The sequence below is a fragment of the Prinia subflava genome, chromosome 28 (genome assembly GCF_021018805.1).
Source record: "Prinia subflava isolate CZ2003 ecotype Zambia chromosome 28, Cam_Psub_1.2, whole genome shotgun sequence".
NCBI classification, from domain to species: Eukaryota; Metazoa; Chordata; class Aves; order Passeriformes; family Cisticolidae; genus Prinia; species Prinia subflava.
In genome coordinates this window covers 785,373-799,931 of record NC_086274.1, presented here as the reverse complement: position 1 = coordinate 799,931, position 14,559 = coordinate 785,373, and the positions used below count along the sequence as shown (strand labels likewise).

Below are 14,559 nucleotides of genomic sequence, written 5' to 3'. Positions count from 1 at the left end.
AAGGAAAGTTCCAGCCTTGTTCCATTTCAGAAACAACGCAGAAATTTGAAGAAAAAGAAAAAGTAACAGACACATCGTGTGTCTGTTTTCACCTTGTTTGAGTGAGTTACAGTCTGGGGAGATGCTGTAAACTGACAGATGTGAAGTCTGAAATCCTTGCTTTTGAAGAGGTGCGGAGAGGCCACAGCAGCATGAGTGGCTCTCCCAGCCACATTTGGAACCATCCACTGAGAGAGTGCGTCCTGTGGCAGGCAATATTTTTGTCCAAGTGGATCAGTCTGGGCACCTCTGCTTTCAGTGATAATGAACAGGCCAGTAGCTTCCTAGGCTCCTCTTGAATCTCAGTATCTTTCACTTGAGAAGAGAATGTGATGAGAAACAAAATAATTCAATAATTCTGTGTTTCCTGTCCAGCCTTCTTTGCTTGTTGTTTTGTGTAGTCTAGCCCTGAGCATAGATTGAAATAAAGAGGAGAGGCTTGGATTTGGGGTTGGTTCCCCCCTCCTCCCCTGCCCACTGCTAATCACATTCCCTGCCTACCTTAAGTAAGGCCACTGCCTGATATTTTTGAATGTTTGAACTGTTCCTTTGGTCTTGGCAGAGTAAGATATCATTTGATATTTTCACTCACCTTTTCCGGAGGGGAGGCAAAGCACAGGGTAGTGTGAAAAGTCAGTTGAAGTGATCAGCATTAAAAGACAAAAGCTGCTGAAATGTGAGAGTGATCTTTGGACCGTATATTAAAAATCAAAGATTTTAAAAGACTGTTTGTGTGAAAATTAATAGCCTGATTTTGTTGACAGTTGAAGTCTTCATCTGTTACCATGGCATGTTTTAATTCCCTGTCTGCACTGTTATTTCCTTCTGAAGAAATACACAGGCTCATTGCTAGTACCTCTGATATTAAAAATGCCATTTGCTTCTCATGTTCCAGGTGATGATTTCTGTTTAAGTAAACTTACAGTACATGAAGTGGAGGCATATGAACCACACAGACAGCATTACAGATGCTCCCTTTTCTCCATCATGTGACTGGTGCCTTCAAAGATCATTTTGTCCTGAGCCTAGACAGTTAATCCAAGTCTTCCACAGAGATAAATGTGGGCAGGCAGTATTTTTCAAATAGATTTGAATACTACTGCACAGGGAATTTAAATTGTTTCCTGAAAGACTTTTTCATGTGTGAAGGATGTAACTGTAACACGGTTCTTTCTTTACATTTTTTTCTGTACATGTACAAAGCTTCCTTTCCCACAAAAAAAGCCAAATCATATCCAGTTCATTGTCTTATACTTGCATACCAGATTAGGGGTCTGCTTTGGACAGTTGTCTTCAGAAATTCTTCGGATGACAACTTTATCATGGAATTTAATGTTAGTTACTTGATTTATTCTTTTTTTTTTTGCCCCCAGATAGACAAGCTTGAGACTCTTGAGAAAAGTGACAGAGATCTCAACTGTAGTTCTCAGTGGATCAAAGTCCATATCCCAAAAAACCATGACTGCAGTCAGTAAGAGTTGCCCTGTGCTTGTAAGTCCAGTGAAGGGATGAACCAGCCACAAAACCTGACTGTCCAGCATGGTGCCTCAGTTCAAAGCTGAGGGGTAGTGGTGAGCCTGTGTGAGACAATCTCTTTTCCTGCTAGAAATGCTGCCCTGAAAATGGGGGGATTTCAAGCTTTGTGTGCCAGATAAGACTTTTCCACAAACATTAAATTCTCACACATTTTTTTGTTTTGTTTGTTTTTGTTTTAGAGTGTTGTGATGCACTGTCCATTTTGCTGAGAATATACTTGCCCAAGTTTCATACCAGGCTGAATCTCAAAAGATACCAAGAGATTTAAGGGTACTCTCACAGTGAATCATGTCTGAGAGTCTTTTTGGCTCCCATATTCTTAGCACTAATAAACAGTGGTTTCTTTCATTCACTTGCTGCTGGACTTTAGTTTGTATGTGTGAGGGCTATGTTTGGAAGGAATTGAATCTGAGTGATGCTAATATAATTCATCCTACTCTTTGAATTTTGTTCTTAAATGTAGGATCTTAAAAAGAGATTTACCATCGTACAATACCCCCCCATAACCTTGAGAGAAAATATAAATAAAATTGACATATTCTTTACATTTTCTTGAATGGAATGTATTTGTCTGGCTTTCAGTTAATCTGATGATAGGTCACTCACTGAACAGTGTTTCTTTCGTTAGTAGCAAATGTCAGGAGGCCATGCAGCCTATAAGGCATCAACATAAGGAAATGAAAAAGTGTGTATAGTTCCTCTTGTTTGCATTTTCAGCGGTACAGGACACTCTTGTTACTGCACAAGCAATTAGCATAGTGGAAGAAGCATTTTTAATTGAGGACTGTTTAAGTTATCCATTTCTGTATTTCGTAGTTTTGTGGTAGATCTCATTCTGGTTAGATACTGAAAAAGCAGAGTTAATAAATGTACCTCATTTACTTCATCCTGAAAAGCTAATTTTTCCAGGAAATTACCATGCCCCATCTCGAGCCTCTCTGAGGACTGGCAGACTTACAGCTTTGAGCCTAGTAAGCTTCTAGTGAGCCTATGCTGTGAAGTATTCACCTCTGCTTAGTACGCGAAGTTAACTTTCATGTAAGAGGGGAAAAACCAGAGTGGTTTCCTGAATTGCATGCAGAGTCCATTGATGTCATACAGATGCATCAGATTTTGAGGGTATTGCTTGATATGGTATAATTTTAATCACCAATAAGCTGTTGGTCTAAGTTAAACCACGAGGTGTAAACATGGAGGTTGGAATTGAAAACAAAGTGTATGGCTTGGAAACAGCTGTCTTGGTCCAACAAATTACTATCTCAAGTATAAGGCTTGATTAATTTAAATCATGTATAAAAACAGTTATAAAACCTGTGGCAGAAATGTTGCCTCTAATTAAATTCAGGCATTCAAATGTTTAGAAAGGATCAGTTAATGATTGTGAAAATAAAGTAACTCTAACAGTTCTACAGACTCTTGTACAGCAGTTTCTGGCAAAAATTACAGCTGACAGGAGGGCAGCTTGTCATCATGAGCAGTTACACCAATTTTGAAATGACAGTAGGCCAGAGAAGAGAAACAGAGACTTTTGACTTGGATTTAATCCTTTGCAGAGCTTGAGGAGTCTAAACACTGCTGGAGGTCTGACTGATCAATGGGTTTTAAATAGACAATTTTCTCTCGTGCCTTGTGACCAGATTTCCCCATCTCTTTCCATGCTTTTCAGCTGTCCCAGGCTCCCCAGTAGCACCCTCTGTTAGTGGGCTCACTGAGCAGTGTGCCAGCAAGCACAGAGCGCTGCAGCTGGGAGGTGAGGTAGGCATTGGGCAAACAGTACAATTCTGTACCTAATAGTATGGCTTGAATTAAACACGTCCTCGTGCAACCCAGCCAGCAGCATTTAAAGGTCAAAAGCTGATCCTCATTACTCAATATCTGGGCCTTCTGCTTTGCTTTATTCATTGTCTGTGCAGATCTGACAGACTGTTCCAGACCATCCTTGTGTAATGCTAAAAAGTGCTAACAGCCAGCGAGTCCCTCTCTATTCAGGCAACTGCAGACCTTAGGAAAGCTGAAGCATTTATTGCACAGCCTTAGATCTGGCAGAATAAACCTTCTTCCCTGAAAACAGTGGAAGCTGCCATCCAGCAGACCGTGCTGAGTACACTCAGGACTGACCCACACAGGCTGGGGAATTGTCATAGGGAAATCTCTGCAGATGCTGCTGGAGGCATCGTTTGATTGTAATGGCCAAAGGTAGAAGGCACTCAGGAAACAAAAAATGACAAGATCTGAAAAGAAGTTGTGAGCATGTCTCAGAGAAAGAAACAGAAGCATCCCTGTAGTAGCCAGGAACTGGTCACGCTTGGAAACAACGAGCCTGAAATCCTACTGGTGTTATATCTTCTTTATTTGAGAAAGCAACACTCTGTGTGCTTTCGTTCTAAATAAGTAAAGTTTCTCATCTATTCTGATGAGTAATCTGTTCTCACCTGTAATCCCAGTAGTTAAAATGTCTTCGTGGCTAGCTATGAACACTCACTAACAAAATATATAGATTATTTTTATAACATATAAACAATTTATTAATTTTTAATTAATTTTAGTAATTAATCTAAAATTACATGTTTAGGTTTTTTGGGGGGTTTTTTTGTATATTGTTAAAGATTACCAGTAGTCCTAGTTAGTCCTGCCATACTCCAGCTGGCATTAACTTTGGACACATGTTCTTAGGTGGAAAGTCAGCAGTTGAGAGGAACAAAGGGATGTCACTGCTCTTGCAAGGAAGCAGGAAGCCAGACTGGAATGTATTTGTGCACTGTAATCTAAGTGAACCTCTTATAATAAGAATTGGAAACTGTGACAGTCTGGTCCCTGAACCATATTCTGAATTGGTGAGGGAGGGTGCCCAACTCCTGCTTTCAGTCTTCAAAATGCTTATTTTTCCTCAGCTGTGTGTGTGACTGCCACTTCTGGGCATTTTGGTAGTCAACAGTAATGGTACTAGGTCTGCTTTTGCTTCTTTGTTTCTTCATGCAGCCTGTGGAGAGGTTTTCTGAACATTTTAGTCATTAGAGCCATTTATGGTTGAAAATATGAAAATGTTATACATGTTTTTCATTAAAAAAAAAAAAAAAGAAACTCTTCAGATTCGACCCGTTAGAGAACCTACCTTTAACTTTTTCCAAAATGCGTTTGAATGACAAACATAAGTGGCAACACTTTGGTTGTGACACACATTTTTTTTTATCCCTAAGGTAAATTAAACTACATTTAAATGAAAAAAAAAAGACATTTACTTTTTTGAAGCATAGAGTCTTGGAAATCACTCCCTAATTATTTTGTGTCCAGCTGTATCACTCTCCTCTCTGAAGCATGTGCATAGCATGACATTTGAAATACTAGTACATTTAGTTTGTTTGTCACCTGTGCACTACATGTGAATGTGTAGGACTTTGTTTTGTCTTCCCTCAGATAGCTGTATTTATATATATACAGCATTCCACCCACTTCCCCCACTGAACACCAGCTATCTGACTGTTATGGAAACTCAAGGTTTTTTGTGTGCAAATCCCTAAACATACCCATTTCTTTTCTTTACAGCAGCATAAGAAAGAAGTGTTGAGAGCTGCTCTTAACCCTTTTGGAGGCCGAAGTCAAAAGGTAAAACCAAATGCTAATGTTTATGTTTCTGAAAGTGTTGATGTCATAATTGTTTGGAAATGCTGTTTCCTTATCACATCTGAACTGAGATTTCCCACAGGAGAGAAGCAGGGATACAGTAAGAGGAATCAAAACATTATTAGACCTCTTTAAGAGCCACCAGTCTATCTGGGCATAAATTACACAGGTAAGTTACAACTGGTAAACTGCAATTATCTGTTTTACTTAATATGAAAACATTGGCGTTGAGAGTCAATGGGAATTTCAGTCAATTTAATATTGCTAAGGATTTAATGATTTTTGTCTCACTATTACTTGATAGTTTTTATGATATATAAAGTTTTTTCAAATTACAGTAAAACAAATCCTGTAGCTCTTTTCTCAGGCAAGAGTCCCTCAATGGGAGTTTTGCCTGAGTGAGAACTGAATGAGGTCTAAATAATTAGCAATTAAAATATTCAGTTATTGTGCTATTGAATATAACAAAGCACTGGAGGTATTAAAAATTGCTAATCTCCTTCTTATTAAAATGTTAACTGCTAAACATAATACAGTTTTGCATTTCTATCATTCATTTTTGCAGTTCATTAGTAGAGGTGAAATGTTTGTGACAAATAGTCATTTGAACTTCTAAGGGATTGACTTTGTTTTCCTGGCATTTTAGTTAATATTTCCGACTGAGTTAATTTACAAGCAGAAGTTTTTGCGTAAGCCGTGGATTTTAGTAAGAAACCTGTTCGTGAGGTTCTCGTGTGCCATTCATGAGTGTTTGCAGAAGAAAGCTGATGGTAGGCTACTCCTCAGGGCTGAGCAGTTTGGAGATCCCAATTTATGTGCATTTTGATCAGCATCTTCTTGTGATGAACTCCAGTGTTGGGATGAGGGTTGTCCATAGCGTTTACCAGACAGTTTTCAGTGAGACATGGGCATGTGAACAGTTCAGCAACGGGCTGAGGAGCAAAACTGTGCACCCCAGGCCTGTTAATTAGCACATGAGCTCTTTATTACCCCGCTAGGTAATGTAAGGGCCAGACTCTGCTCTCGTCCTGCTTCACAGGGCAAAAGAATGAGTAAGTTGCTACTCCTGTCTCCTCCTTCACATAGCAGCAGAGGAAGTGTGGGAAGGGAGAGTCGTATTTGGTGACGGAGAACAGAGTGGTAAGTGAAGGTGGTAACTGCTAGAGGAAGAAGATGAATTTATGAAAGGATGGGAAGGCAACACCCTCAATGCTATTTCTCCCATAGTCACTCCCTGGAGTAGATTTTGTTACTTAGTATGCCTAAAGGTTTTTGGGTTTTTTTTTCCTGATCTTTCTGTAGAGACATTTAGACCTAGGCATTTAATTGTGCCATATAACTGTTGGCAGTTCAGGCCATGATTCTCCAAGGATTTACACGTGTATTTCACTTACAGCATTATGAGTAATCCTGTTGAAATATGAGATTAATTGCAGGACATAAAGTTAGGCATGTATATTTGTCTTTGTAGTAAAAGAGGTGTAGTTTAATTTATTTATTTACTTTCAGGGTGGGAAATTATTTTTAAAAATACATAAATACCCGGGATTTTCCACTAATTTTGTAGCAATAAGAGAGGAGGTGGATGGTAGCAAAATAAGCTTTCTGCTTGTTCCCCAAAATCACATTTTTGTCAGGTTCTCAGCTGTAAAGTATGGGTAAGAATAGACTGCTATCATTTTCCTTTTTACATGCACAGTTAAACCTCTGGCTAGAAGTAGATGATCACATGATTTATTATAGAGGAGTGAACAGGACAGAAATCAAACAGGAAGGCATGTACACTTGTGTGGACTCTTGTTTATAATTTCATCAGATTGGTGCACACTTCAGACATTTTATTTAGTGATAAGATATGCAAATTATTCTGGAGCCAGCAGCAATGCCTTCACCTGAATGTCAAAACCAGCAGAGATTTTTTAACCAAAGCTCAATAACAACTTGTATTTTAAGGCAACTATTCCTAAGATACAGCTACCAACCACAGACAAGTAAGTGCAGAATTGTTTCCTACTTTCCTTCATACCATTTTCCTTCCTCTGTTGTTTACCTTCATGGAGGAACAAGGCTGCAGGTAAAAACCAAGTACTTTACCTGTAAATACTGGGTGTAACTATGGGCAACAGTGCAGAGGAGCTATGAACTATGTGGAAGTTTGTGCTAGGCACAGGAATGCAGTTAGAAAATGGGGAGACCTATGGAATGAGACGTACCAGGGGAGATATCTTCTGTTTCTCCAGATGACTACACCACATCTTTATATCTATGAAGTGACGGGTATCACAAACTCTTAATTTCAACTGCCTCCTCTGTCTTTGGTTGTGGTTTTCTTGCATTTATGTACTTAAATCAGAATGTGGTAGTAGAAGCCTGTGGATACAGTGGAACATTTGGATGGTAGTTTTGCCGTGAGATTGAGAACTGAAATTTCTCAAAGCTGTAGATGTTTAGCTGCTGGGGTTTTGGTTTTGAGTATACATACAGTCATGAGAGAAAGGGTGGCACTGAATATGCAGCCTGGGATTTAAATGTTAAATGTGTTTATTTTTTGAATCCATGTTCAAATCAGTGCGCACTGACTGTAAAGTGATTATCCTGTCTACTTTCCCTAGATTCCTCCTCTTCTCTCTGTGGATGTGTGCACATAACTATATCCAAACAACTTCCATCTGAAGTTTTCCTAGGACTTTCTTGGCTTGTTTTCTTGTTGTTGTTTTTAGTCTGTATCTATTTTCAGTCCAAATAGAAAGCTATTTGGACTGAAAATGTCCAACAAAGGGTGAAGTTCCTGATTAGAAAGATATGATCTGTCCATAAAATATAAGTCCTATAAATAAATTCTTATGGGTCTGGGTACTCTTTGTGAAAAAGCCAAAATACTCAAGCCTTACTGCTTGTGTGGATTTGGGCCACTGCAGCAGGACATTTTGTTTACAACAAGTAATCCTAGGACCTAGTTTGGTGTTGTGGATATTTAACTCCTACCCATTTGAACAGAAACACTTCAAAATAATTAAAGTAAATGCATTATCCAAACACAGAGCAAACCCTTTTCAGAGGAAAAGTGAGTTTATGGAGAGCAAGAATCTACTTTTTTTGGTATGTTTTCTCTAAACTATTTATTTCAAGGTCTTCTTAAATAAGAAAGCAATGCTTTTGTTGAAAAATAAAAACTAAACCCAAATTTTTGATTGTCATTTCTGCCGTGGCTGATGAAGTCAAATCATTGAAAACTAGAAAAAAAAGCAGATGAAATTTGTCTCTTCAAGCTGAAGTCTAGGCAGTAGTGTATTCCTTTCTGCAAAATTCTTACTGAGCTAGCACTGTAAGAAATACAGTGGGTGTTGTGGTGTGTTCACTTTTAAGGCACTGCTGTAAAAGACTTCGAAAGATTTGGACATTTTTGAGGGAATTTCTGTGGTAGGCTGTAGGAATTCTCCTAGTTTAGTTTCACCTGAAACGAATGCACTTTAACCCTGTGTTGCAGTCCTGGTGCTGTGGCTGCAGCTACCAACATTGACACTTGGCCAGTTGCCACAAGAGTTGATCACTTGCTGCTGTACAGGAAATAATTGCCTTGATCTGATACAAATAACCTTGTTAATCTTACCAAAACCTATGCATTCATATTTGATAAATGTTGATACTGGAATCTGTCATGCTCTTTCAATATCAAGCTTCACAGGAAATCACTGCTTCCTTGCAGAAGTCCTCCTTACTTGCAGCTCCAGGAGGTGAAATTCTGCTTCTTTCTTATGTTGACACTATATTTGCTGGTTTTTTTCACTGCTGAATTTAATTCCAGGCATCCAGTAGCATTCCAGAGGGAGAGGGGACCAGCATTGCAGCCTGCACTGCTGTTTCTCTGTTTGTGATGAATAATAGCCCACTGGGCTAGTTAACTATTACACTGACTTTTTCTGTTCCTTCATAGCTGATTTGTACCCAGGGGACATGGGTTACCAGAGCCCAGCTGCCAACCAAAGTTCAGTATTGTGTGTGAATGTGTGTTTATGTTTACCTGCATGCATATCTGTTGTGTTAGCCAGCAGATATTCTGGTAAAACTAACTATGCCAGTCCACTGTGCCTGATTTTTCTGTATAAAAGGTGTAAGTCAGAGGTAGTGTTTTACTCTCCCTCCTTTACTGTTTTTGACAAGGAATGTGAAAGGATTGGCCTCTTAAATCAACACACTGGTTTCCTCGTTAACTGCTTTAAGCATGGAATTTCGGGATGCTAAAATTCTCTTTCTTGAATGATGTGGCCTGTGATTCACATTGATATGCCAGGAGCTATGACCTGATACCTCCTCTATGACAAAGATAACATCCCTCTTCACTGAGAGTGAAAAAGTGGTGGCAAGAAGTATGTGTTATGGAAGCTTTTTGAGATTCAGAACAAGATATTTAACCACCATTGATTTTGATCAGATATGTGCCACAGTCAAAGCCAAGAAGAAACTTTCAGTCATTCTCATTTTCTTCTTCATCTGAACTGCAGATCAGCTGGTAGTATCTGGATGATGTGGCACAAGTGACACATGCCACTTTTGCCACATGGAACTAATTAGACTGCAAATTCTTTGTTCTGTGCCAGTGACTCAGTTTACGTTCTTCAGAAAGAATAAATAGCAATTTTGCTGTCCAGATGTTACATCCAGGTCCAGACAGATTAAAGTACTGATCTTTAATATCTCTGGTGTTTGTTTTGGGAAAGTTAATTTTCTTCAGTGGATAGCTCAGGACAGTGACTTTTGTTTTTTCTTCTTCTCCTGGCTGGTTTCTATTCCATTGTCTTTAAAACCCAAAAGAGACTTGGTTTCCTTGTTTTTCTGTAAAAGTAGAACATAGCTTGAGAAGGAATTAATTGTAAAAGAGAGGGCTAAATCCTCCATCTGGTGGTTCAAGATTTTAACTTCAAATGTTATTGTGTCCTGCAAAGTTCAGGAGATACATCTTTCACTGAGTAGTACGGTGAAATAATTTCTTTCTTTTCTCCCTCCTTCCGTCTCTCCATTTTGCTTTCTCTTTATTTCTCTTCTTGTCTCTTTCTCTATTTCTTTCTCTCTCTATTTCTGTGTTAGTCTCTCCCTGTTTCTCTCCCTGTCCCCTCTTTGAGCAGATGGACATCTGTTTTCCTGTTAAGCCTGAACAGACTTTTGTGTGGGGACACTGTGATGCTGCTGCTGAACACCTTTCATGTGCTTTTGTTGTTCATTTAGTAAGCCTTCCAGTCAAAGCCACCCTTTTAGTTATACAGTAGTTTGATGGGCAGAGTAGCATTCCTGCATAATTTCCTGCATAACTCTGGTGCTCTCAGCAGAGTGGGTCATCAAAAGACCAACGCCTATTCCTCCTGATCCACGAGTGACATGGCAGACAACAAAATGAGAGACAGCAAGAAGTCAGCAGCAGTGGGAGCTGGACCACTTCTGTGGCAGTAGCACATTTAAGTGCCAAGAAGATGAGGTAGACAATTTTGCCTCTGAAAAACAGCTTTGAGGCCATTTTAGTCATTCCCTTTGGTTCTTTGGAATCAAACTTGTATCATTCTTACTGATATTAATAGGACTTGGCGGATTATACAAGCCTTTATGCCTTCCAAAGGCATATCTTTAGGATGGCAGAGAGAATTCACGAAAGTAGGCAGAGGCTCTTCAGAGAGAAAAGCAGCTGAAAACTTGATTTTTTTTCTGGTGAGAAATCAATATTGAGAAAAAAAAAAAGAAAAGGCAAGAAATGTAGATCCTTAGTCACTTACAGAGCATTTCAATCATGTAAGTTTTTATAAATCTGAATTGTGGTCATTTGCTGCAGAACTTTGATCTGAAACTTCTTCCTTCCTCTGAATTAAAGTATCTTTACAATTATGTTTACAGGCACATTTAGATGTTTGGGTTTTTTTTTTTTTTTTATGAGATGGGACTGCCCCAAGGTCTCAGTATCTCTGTCTAAGCGTTCTCTGGAAAGTTACATTTTAACAGTTTGATTGGTATGTGGATAAAACACAATGTTCCAATCCCACCTGCCTTTCTGGGCTATAAACATGAGATGCATTGTTTCCATATAAACTTTAAGCTTCCTTGAGATTCCAGAGGCCACCAGACTGAATCACTCTTAGGTTATCTCCTTCACCAAGACCAGAGACTCTTATCGTTCTTCAGAGGTCATCAAAAGAAAGTGTCTTTCTCTTTGCCAAGGCATTATACTGCAGCAGAGATTCATTCATTTAGGGGTAACTGAACCTGTCTAGATCTTGGGAAAAAATATTTTTACCTAAGCAAACTCCTTATGTTTGAATAACAGCTTTTCTTTGGTTATTTTGCAATTAGTTTTAAAAATCTTCATCCTCCCCCTATTTTTCATTGTAATTGGTGACTCTGAGCAGAGAGATGTATGGAGGCAACATTGCAATGTGAAAAACCTAATTATTACCCAGACTGATCCAAATAGGCAAGCTCACCATCCTCTCAGGCTCTTCAGAAAAGTGTGGAACGATTTTCCCAAGCAGTTGTCTGGGGAGGAGAACTGCGCAGATTTTTGTAAAATGCCCACATCCATCTGTCTCTCAGGGAGATCTGCTTCCTATTGTTTGGAGAGCTGCCTGTGGATTTTTGAGGAGAGTGGCTTGTGAATGTACACTGAACATCTACGGCCTGCAGGTGATCCTGTCGTCTCTAACCCTAGGACTTATTGCTTTAGTAAAATAGATTATTGTTCAGTTACCCAAGCTTTGCTTATGTCACTACTGAAAAGCAGCAACAGGTGAGAAGTAACTTGAATATGCCTTCTCCTGATGTTGTATTAAGTGCTGTTTTCATTCTCCAGTTAGAGTTTCCATAAACTAGCCTTGAAATTATGAATTCTTTAAGTTTTTCAGATCCTCGGAGTCATTCTATAGCGTTTTAAGATGCTGGACTCCGTATTCAAGAAGAGACATGACCTCTTCTTCCTCTTCTTGGATACAAAGCCTTGTCAATTTTCTGAAGAATAAATGTGCCTGTAAATAATTTCCATCTCTTGATGAAATCCATGTTTATCTGAATATTGATGTCTTAAATGGCAAAAGGAAGAAGCTATTGAAAACAGGTATTTTTTTCACTTTGAAAACAGGTATCTTTTCTTTCTTCTTCTGTAGCTATTAACAGTTTTACATAGGAGTTAAACTTGTATTTACATTTTCAGATCACATTTTTTTGAACATTGTGTTGAGATGGAAAAACAGTTAAAAAATCACATTTCTCCTTTAGAAACCTTTTCCTTAATGTCTGGTAATACAGGTGTTAGGGTTAGTTTGGCATATTGTAGGAAAAATACATAAGCCTTAAGCTTAAATTTTCAAACCTGTACAGTCAAAGCTACATACAGTTGATCTGGATATAGCTTGAAGAATTAATTTATTTGGCCTTTAAATAAAATCTTACTTCTATTTTGACAGTCAAGTAATTGTAAAATAGGTGTTTTTTTAAAAATAAAAAGCATGATTTAGCAGAAGTTTTTCCTGGGTTTTGATCAAATTTCTAACCAGAAATATTTTTTCTTGAAGTCTTGCCAATGGCAAAAATAAGGAGGGAATGTGTGGACTCATGCAGAGTACTCAGTAGGGCAAAAAAAAAAGATAACTCCTAAGCTATGTCTGAGGAAATGTCACATTTCTCTGATATGAATGAAATACAGAACTCACTTCTAACTGCTTTGAAAAAAATCAAATGAAGTAACCTCTCCATTTACAGAACAATTTCTCTCTGTGTTCCACTTCCATTTCTTATTGGAAATCAAACAGCTTTGTTTTTCGGCACTTCTGCAAACTTGGTCCCTTGTGCACACACACAAAACCCCCTGAATCTATGCATCCTAGGGAATCAAAGATTTTGGAAGGTATGTTTTTCATAGGTAGTTATAAATATGCATTAAAAATTCCCATTGCATGAATTTCTTAAGGGGATAGTACATGAAATCACAAAGGAAAATGTTATGGCAAAAAGTACTGAAGTAAACTCAAATCTAGATCTTCACATTAGGAAGACTGACTGAAGTAACAACATTGCACAGATGCTAAAACCAGAGCTGTTGAAGTAGAACTGGGTTTCAGTCTGAGGCTTTGCTTTTGACCTCCTGCTGGTATGGAGTTCTAAGACAACACTGGTGTCATCTCCAGTTGCCTCTAGAATCTCTTCAGTTGTGGGAAATATCTGCTCATGAAATACAACTAGGAGTCTTCATTTGTTTGTACAACTTCAGGGTATTAATTCTTAACAGAGCTTTCAGTGAGGTAAAAGATCACAGTAACTCCTACAAGAAATATTTGAGTGGTTGATCCCTGAAAACCAGGAATAAATATTTTATTTTATTTTGTTATATTTTACTTTTTAGGAAGAGGGCCTTGAGGACTGTCTGTGGGCTTTTTGAGGCTTTCAGCTCATTATCTCTAGTGCCCTGCATCCACTAAATATGAGAACTTTTTCCTTACACAAAGCTGTCATTGTTTTAAGGACCTTTTGCTCCTTCTGAACATGTATTGCAACAAGTGCCTCACTTGCTTGGCTCTCCTGGAGAAGTTTTATGGATTAAAACACCACAAGTACCCTGCACAGTGGCACTATTAACAGTGTGGAATGAGGTTGGGAGAAAAACTCATATAGAAGCTGCACACCTAGGTGCAGTTAGTAAAGAGAGATAGTTCCCCTCATTAGGCATAATTAAACCTAATATTGACTGCAAACTGTTACTTACCTTAAACTTCTCTGCAGACATTTTGGGAAAGGGATTAACTTAGCAGATAGGTACACTAATTATTACTTTCTCCACATTAAAGCTACCATCAGCAGGGCCTATATTCATAAATAAAACATAGTAGGGGATGAGAGACTGAGAAATATGTAAATTCATTTGCAGGAAAAAAAAGACCAAATTAAAAAAAGAAAGTTGAGTGATGCTACTGGAAGCAAAATGGCACTCTAGCTAATTACCATGGAAAGTAAGATAAATCATGGACGTGTATCCTTGACTTCTGACTGATAGAGCCTGCAGAGTGCAATCTCTCACGCGTAGCTGCCTCTGACTGATTTAAACCCCTACCACTGCAAGCTTTGATGGGAAAGCACAAAAGTGTGTTATTTTATTTCCTTGGGTATTGTTGCTACCTCTTTCTCCTAGAAATGACTTGCAATTATTGTAAAAATACAGTCTGATTTCTTGTCTGCAGAAGATTTGTTGTTTGATGCAATTGACAAAGGCACCAAAGATGGTCTACTTATGGTTTAATAGCTGCATTTTCAAATGCAATTGATCTGGTATATTGAGATGACTTTAGAAATATCGTAAGGTGCCAAGGGAGGGGTTGCTTTTGCTTTGCTATACTT

At 38.5% G+C, this 14,559-nt stretch overlaps 1 protein-coding gene across 10 annotated transcripts in view; it reads left to right on the top strand.

Moving 5' to 3' along the window:
• Positions 1–14,559, top strand: part of ZBTB20 (zinc finger and BTB domain containing 20) — a 472,116-nt gene that overhangs the window by 82,125 nt on the left and 375,432 nt on the right. For 8 of the 10 annotated variants that reach the window (XR_010083181.1, XM_063419871.1, XM_063419867.1 and 5 more), the window contains exon 2: positions 5,119–5,178. The gene's annotated coding sequence lies outside the window, so the exon portion shown is untranslated. The remainder of the gene's footprint in view (positions 1–5,118; positions 5,179–14,559) is intronic. The other 2 variants (XM_063419872.1, XM_063419870.1) reach the window with 1 other exon arrangement.